At 36.9% G+C, this 7084-nt stretch overlaps 1 non-coding gene across 1 annotated transcript; it reads right to left on the reverse strand.

Annotated features, from left to right (window-relative positions):
- Positions 1 to 2196: 2196 nt before the first annotated feature.
- On the reverse strand, positions 2197 to 2303 carry LOC128291956 (small nucleolar RNA R71). The gene has a single exon (XR_008281940.1). It is a non-coding gene; the product is annotated as a small nucleolar RNA R71 (small nucleolar RNA).
- Between the last annotated feature and the right edge of the window lie 4781 nt (positions 2304 to 7084).

Below are 7084 nucleotides of genomic sequence, written 5' to 3' on the forward strand. Positions count from 1 at the left end.
TCGTGCAAATGCTTAATTCGGTAAAAAGGACTAAATCGAGTAATGCATAAAAGTTGAGTACTATTGTTTAAAAGTATTAAATAGCTATGGTTTATTGGTAAACCGTAATTTATACATAGTTTTACCCTATGCTTATCACATTTTATGGATGATTTTTCCTTAGAATTGGTGAATTCGATGCTCCTAATGCCTTAATTTCATGTTTTATACTTAGGTGAGCATAGGAGAGCGAAAGGAACGAGTAACGGGGAAAAACGGAGAAAATGGGCCAATGTACGAAATCAACATGGCCTAGACTTCCTCACACGGGCAGACCACACGGCCGTGTCAATTTGGCAGAATCGAAGCACGACTCACACAGGTAGAACACACGCCCATGCCATTCTAACAGGCTCGAGCACAGCCTAAAGTAATCGCACACGGGCGTGTCCCTGCCGAGCCCAAGTTGATTCCAATTCAGAAAAGGCTAATTTTGAAGGCTTTTAGGCATTCTAAAGCCTATAAATACACCCTAAAGGAAGAGAAAAGACACACGGAGAGAAGGAGGCAGGGAACTGCTTAAGGGAAGCCGATTGATCCATCTCAGAAGCCGGATTCACCATCAAGACTAAAGATCTCCCATCAATTTCCCTCCAGGAGTTTTGGGTTTTTCTTTATGTTTTGTATTCATTATTCTTCTGAAATGTTTTCCTTTTTAGTTATGAACTAAATCTCCTAAATACCTAAAGGGAATGAAACCTAAGACGAATCTTGTTATTATTTTCTGCATTGTATGATAAATACTTAACTTGTTTTTAATTATGTGTTCTTGATTCTTGTTTTGATATCCCAGGATACTGATTCAAGATAAGCTCTTATTCAGAGGAGGAATAGACCCTATATAAGAGTACATTTGTCATAATTAAGCGGAGTTGTTTGCGCGCCTAGACATAGGGTGACAAGATTTTTTCGGATTAGGGTAAAACCTAATAAGGGGATCCATAGATTGAGTTAATGCAACCCTAGGGTGTTAATTAGAGAAAAGTCTCAATTATTCAATTTAAGTATTAGAAATTATTAGTCTTGAATAGGGATAATAACATAACTTAGGGATCTCTACGGAACAACTTAAATGAATAAATCGTCTGATTCAGAATCAGAATAACAAGTGAAGTCTAGGTGAATTCTTCCTTAGGTATTGTCTTAATTCAATCGTTTTTCCAAAAGTAATTCCCCAATTCTATTTTTTGTGAATTCTTAGTTTATATAATTAGTTAGTTAAAACAAAACCCCCTTATTCTTAGGCTAGATAATAAAAAGACAGTCATTACTAGTACTTTTAGTTCCGTTGGGTTCGATAATCCAGTTTTGCTAAAACTATACTACTGTTCGATAGGTACACTTGCCTACATCGTGATAATAGTTAGTTTCAAGAATGATTAATTATAAATATATAAAACTTACCTGTCACGAAAATCGCGATCAAGTTTTTGGTGCCATTGCCGGGGAACTAAGATATTAGGAACGCTAAATTTTTATTACTTTAGCCATTTGTTTTTTTTGCAAGTTAATTTTATTTTATTTTTATTATTTATTAATTTACTTTTTCTTTCTCTTGACAGGTTTTTATAGTTTATGACTAGAAGAAACCCGTCAAGACCACTACTTTTTTACGAAGAGATCTATCGCACAGTTCGCAAAAACCAAAGAGAAATAAGGCGAAGCTTAAGATACACAGAGAACGAGCAAGAGGACGTTACTTCAACCACAACCGAGGAGATGGCTGAAAACCAAGACAATCAGCTACCTCCTACGATACCCGCTGAACTATCAAATCAGAATCCTGCTCCTCGTACTATGAATGATTATGCTAAACCTACTTTAACAGGAACTGAGTCAAGTATAGTTAGGCCTGCTATTACTGTGAATAATTTTGAACTAAAACCTAACACTATTCAAATGATACAACAATTTGTTTAGTTTTATGGTTTGCAGGATGAGGATCCAAACACTCATTTGGCAAATTTCCTAGAATTCTGCGATACATTTAAAATTAATGGCGTCTCTGACGATGCCATTCGTCTTCGGTTATTCCCTTTTTCATTGAGGAACAAAGCTAAACAGTGGTTGAACTCATTACCACGAGGGTCAATTACTACTTGGGAACAAATGACCGAAAATTTTTTATTAAAATATTTTCCATCGGCTAAAATAGCCAAATTACGTAATGATATCTCTTCGTTTGTGCAGATGGATTTAAAAACACTCTACGATGCATGGGAGAGATATAAGGAGCTTCTGAGAAGGTGCCCTCACCATGGGTTATTGCTTTGGCTATAGGTTCAAACGTTCCATAATGGCCTGAATCCTTCGACTCGGTAGATGATTGATGCAGCTGTTGGAGGAACTATAAATAATAAGACATCTGAGGCGGCTTACGAATTTATTGAAGAGATGTCACTGAATAACTATCAGTGGCAAGTCATGAGGACTAAGCCACCTAAAACAGCAAGCGTTTATAACATCGATTCGATTACTATGCTGTGAAACCAGGTAGAACTTCTAAAAAAAAATATTAATGGTTTACTTGGTTCTACTCAGGTACATCTAGTAATGAGGTGCGAGACGAATGGAGGAGAAACATGCACAGAGTATCAGCCCTTCAACCCTAGCATCGAGGAGGAACAAGTCCAATATATGGGTAACAATAACTGTAGTTCCCAAAATAACCCATATAGTAACACTTATAATGCAGGTTGAAGTAACCATCCCAATTTCTCGTGGGGCGGTCAAGGAAATCAAAGACCATAACATCCTCCGAGTTTTCAACAACCACCCTATCAACAGGAAAAGAAACCGAACCTTGAAGAGATGCTGTCTAAATTTATCTTAGTGTCAAAAACCCGTTTCTAGAACACCGAAACAGCATTTAAAAATCAACAAGCGTCGATCCAAGGGCTCGAAACTCAGATAGGCCAGCTGTCCAAACTAATTTCAGAAAGACCATTAGGAAGTTTACCTAGTAACACCAAATCAAAAGAGCATGTAAAAGCAGTTACACTAAGGAATGGGAAAGTGTTAGTAGAATCTGAAAATAAGCTAACACAAGAAGCTGTGATGAGCGAAAGGGGAGATGAAAAACCCGAAAATAGTGACAAACCAAAGGTCTTAGAAGGAATATAAACCACCGCCCATACCCAACAAAATTGAAAAAGACCATGATCGATGCACAATTCGGTAAGTTTCTTGAACTTTTTAAGCAATTACATATCAACTTACCTTTTGTTGAATCCATCTCGCAGATGCCTATATACGTAAAATTTTTGAAGGAGCTTCTAATAAATAAAAGAAAGTTCGAGGACTTATCTACATTAGAATTCAACGAGGAGTGTTTAGCCATACTCCAAAACAAACTGCCGAACAAACTGAAAGATCCAGGAAGTTTTACTATCCCTTAATTGGTAATCTGAATGTTGAGAAAGCACTAGCTGATTTAGGTGCTAGGATTAATTTGATGCCATATAAAATGTTCAAACAACTTGGTCTTGGGGAACCTAAACCCACTAGGATGAGTATTCAATTAGTCAATAGATCTGTTAAATATCCTAGGGGTATTATAGAAGACGTACTTGTGAAAATAGATAAATTCATATTTCCTGTTGACTTTGTTGTGCTTGACATGGACGAAGATGTGGAAGTGCCCTTAATTTTAGGGCGCCCGCCCATTTTTTAGCCACTGCTAGGGCTGTAACCAATGTGGGTGATGGTAAATTGGTACTTAGAGTAGGTGACGAGGCGATTATCTTTAAAATTTATGATGCTATGAGGTTTCTAGGGAGCAGGATGATTCGTTTTATTTTATTGACTCTATTGATCATACTACTCAAGACTCTTTTCAGGAAATTATACAAAAGGACACGACTAAACTATATCTAGCTTAAGAAGAGGAGACAGATAATGAACCTAACGAGCATTCTTCAAGACAAGTAGAATATGAAGGCATTAAGATAAACGATGAACTTAAGCAAAAACCCTCTATTGAAGAGGCTCCCAAACTAGAACATAAACAATTACCAAACCACTTGGAATACGCATTCCTTGGAAATAATTGTACATTACTAGTTATTATTGCTTCTAACTTGCAACCCAAGGAGAAAGAGGAATTGATCTAAGTATTAAATGAACATAAAAAGTCCATAGCTTGGAAAATTTCTAACATTAAAGGAATTAGCCCTTCTTTTTGCACCTACAAAAATTTGATGGAAGATGAATACAAACCATGTGTGCAAGCTCAAAGACGACTGAACCCCAACATGAAGGAAGTTGTTAAAGCCGAGGTAATTAAACTTCTAGATGCTAGAATTATTTATCCTATTTCTGACAGTTCTTGGGTAAGTCCAGTGCAGGTTGTCCCTAAGAAAGGAGGCATGACGGTTGTGACCAACGAGAAGAATGAATTAACCCAACAAGGACAGTCACAAGATAAAGAGTTTGCATTGACTACAGGAAACTGAATGATGCCACAAGAAAATATCACTTCCCCTTGCCATTCATTAACCAAATGTTGGAAAGATTATCCGGGCACATGTACTACTGCTTTTTAGACGGACTCTCTGGCTACTTCCATATCCCAATAGCTCCTGAAGATCAAGAAAAGACGACATTCGCATGCCAATATGCTACGTTCGCTTATTGTAGAATGCCTTTTGGATTATGTAATGCTCCTGCCACTTTTTAGCACTGTATGATGGCCATCTTTGATGAACTTGTGGAAGATATCATGGAAGTTTTTATGGATGATTTCTCGATATTCGGTAACTCTTTCTATCTCTGCCTTAAAAAAAATTAAAACGAGTTTTAATAAGATGTGAGGAAATGAACCTTGTGCTTAACTGGGAGAAATGTCACTTCATGGTTCAAGAAGGTATTGTATTAGGGCATAAAATTTCTAGTAAAGGGATTGAAGTGGACAAATCTAAAATAGAAACAATCGAAAAATTACCCCCTCCTAGTTCGGCTAAGGCTATTAGAAGTTTTTAAGACATGCTGGATTTTATAGAAGATTTATTAAGGATTTTTCTAAAATAGCTAAGCCTTTGACTAAATTACTAGAAAAAGATATACCTTTTAATTTCAATCAGGAGTGTTTAGAAGCATTTAATACTTTAAAGGATAAATTAATTAATGCTCCAATCATAATTGCACCTGATTGGAACTTACCATTTGAATTAATATGTGATACGAGTGATTTTGCAGTAGGTGCAGTATTGGGACAGTGAAGAGACAAGCATTTTCAACCTATCTATTATGCTAGCAAAACTTTGACAGCTGCATAAGAGAATTATACTACTAGGGAAAAAGAATTGCTAGCTGTGGTTTTTGCATTTGATAAATTTCGATCATATCTCATATTGTCTAAAGTTGTTGTTTACACTGACCATTCCGCCCTTCGCTACCTGTTAACTAAAACTGATGCAAAACCTCGACTCATTCGATGGATTCTCTTATTGCAGGAATTTGACTTGGAAATTCAGGATAAGAAAGGAGCTGAAAATCTCGCGGCTGATCATCTGTCCAGGCTTGAGAACTCCAATACCAAAGAACTAGATGAAGTTGAAATAAATGGTTCGTTTCCTGAAGAACAATTTTTCGCTATATTTGACTTCAAGGTACCTTGGTTTGCAGACATCGCGAATTTTTTTGCTGCTAACATTATCCCAAAAGGGTTAACACACTAGCAAAAGAAGCGATTCTTTAATGATGTGAAAAACTAATTTTGGGACGACCCCTTTCTTTTTCACAGATGTGCAGATCAAGTCATTAGAAGATGCGTTACAAGATCAGAAACATAAAAAATATTGGAACATTACCACTCAGGGCCAACTGGAGGACACTATAGTGGAACTAAGCCCACACATAAAATACTTGAATCAGGTTTTTATTGGCCCTCGTTATTCAATGACGCTAACAGGCACGTTACTTCATGTGACAAATTCCAATGGACAGGTAACATTTCTAAACGTGATGAAATGCCTCAAAACTATTTCATGTGAAATATTTGACGTTTGGGGTATCGATTTCATGGGCCCATTCCCCAGTTCATTTGGGAATAAATACATCTTAGTAGCAGTTGATTATATGTCCAAATGGGTGGAAACCCAAGCTCTACCTACTAATGATGCTAGAGTGGTAGTACGTTTCCTTAAGAAGCTCTTCTCGAGATTCAGAACACCTAGAGCAATTATCAGTGATAGGGGCACTCATTTTTGTAATACCCAATTTGAAAAAACTCTTAAGAAATACAGAGTTCATCATAGAACAGCCACCCCATACCATCCTCAAACTAATGGACAAGTTGAAGTGGCAAATCGAGAGATCAAACGGATCCTTGAAAAAACAGTAGAATCAAACAGAAAAGATTGGGCAATGAAAGTAGATGATGCCTTATGGGCTTACAAAACTACTTTTAAGACCCCCATAGGGACATCACCTTACAGACTTGTTTATGAAAAAAGTTACCATCTACCATTCGAACTAGAGCATAATGCTTTTTGGGCTATTAAATTTTTAAACCTTAATCCCGAACTTGCAGGAAAAAACAGGTTGATGCAGCTGAATGAACTTGATGAGTGGCGAGCCAATGCATACGAAAACTCACGCCTATACAAGAAAGCAAAAAAGCGTCGCCATGACACTCGTTTAAAGCAATGAAAACAATTTAAAGTTGGAGATCTTGTCCTACTATACAACTCAAGACTCAAATTGTTTCCTGGGAAACTTAAATCACGATGGTCAGGACCTTTCGTAATTCAATTTGTTCTTCCATATGGCACAATAGAGGTAAGTCACCCATCACACGGTACTTTCAAAGTAAATGGACATCGTTTCAAACTTTATAATGGTGAGAATTTTAAAGACGATGGAGAGGAGCTACAACTCCACAAACCACCCTAAATAAACCAACAAGGTAACAGTCAAGCTTAGACTATAAACAAGCGCTTCTCAAGAGGCAACTCGAGTACTAACAGTTTTAAATTATTTAAATTTCAATTTTTAAACATCTAGGTCACTAACAGAGTCTTTGAGCACAAGTTCGAGCTTAGAC

This window comes from Gossypium arboreum, chromosome 4, assembly GCF_025698485.1.
Source record: "Gossypium arboreum isolate Shixiya-1 chromosome 4, ASM2569848v2, whole genome shotgun sequence".
Classification (NCBI taxonomy): Eukaryota; Viridiplantae; Streptophyta; class Magnoliopsida; order Malvales; family Malvaceae; genus Gossypium; species Gossypium arboreum.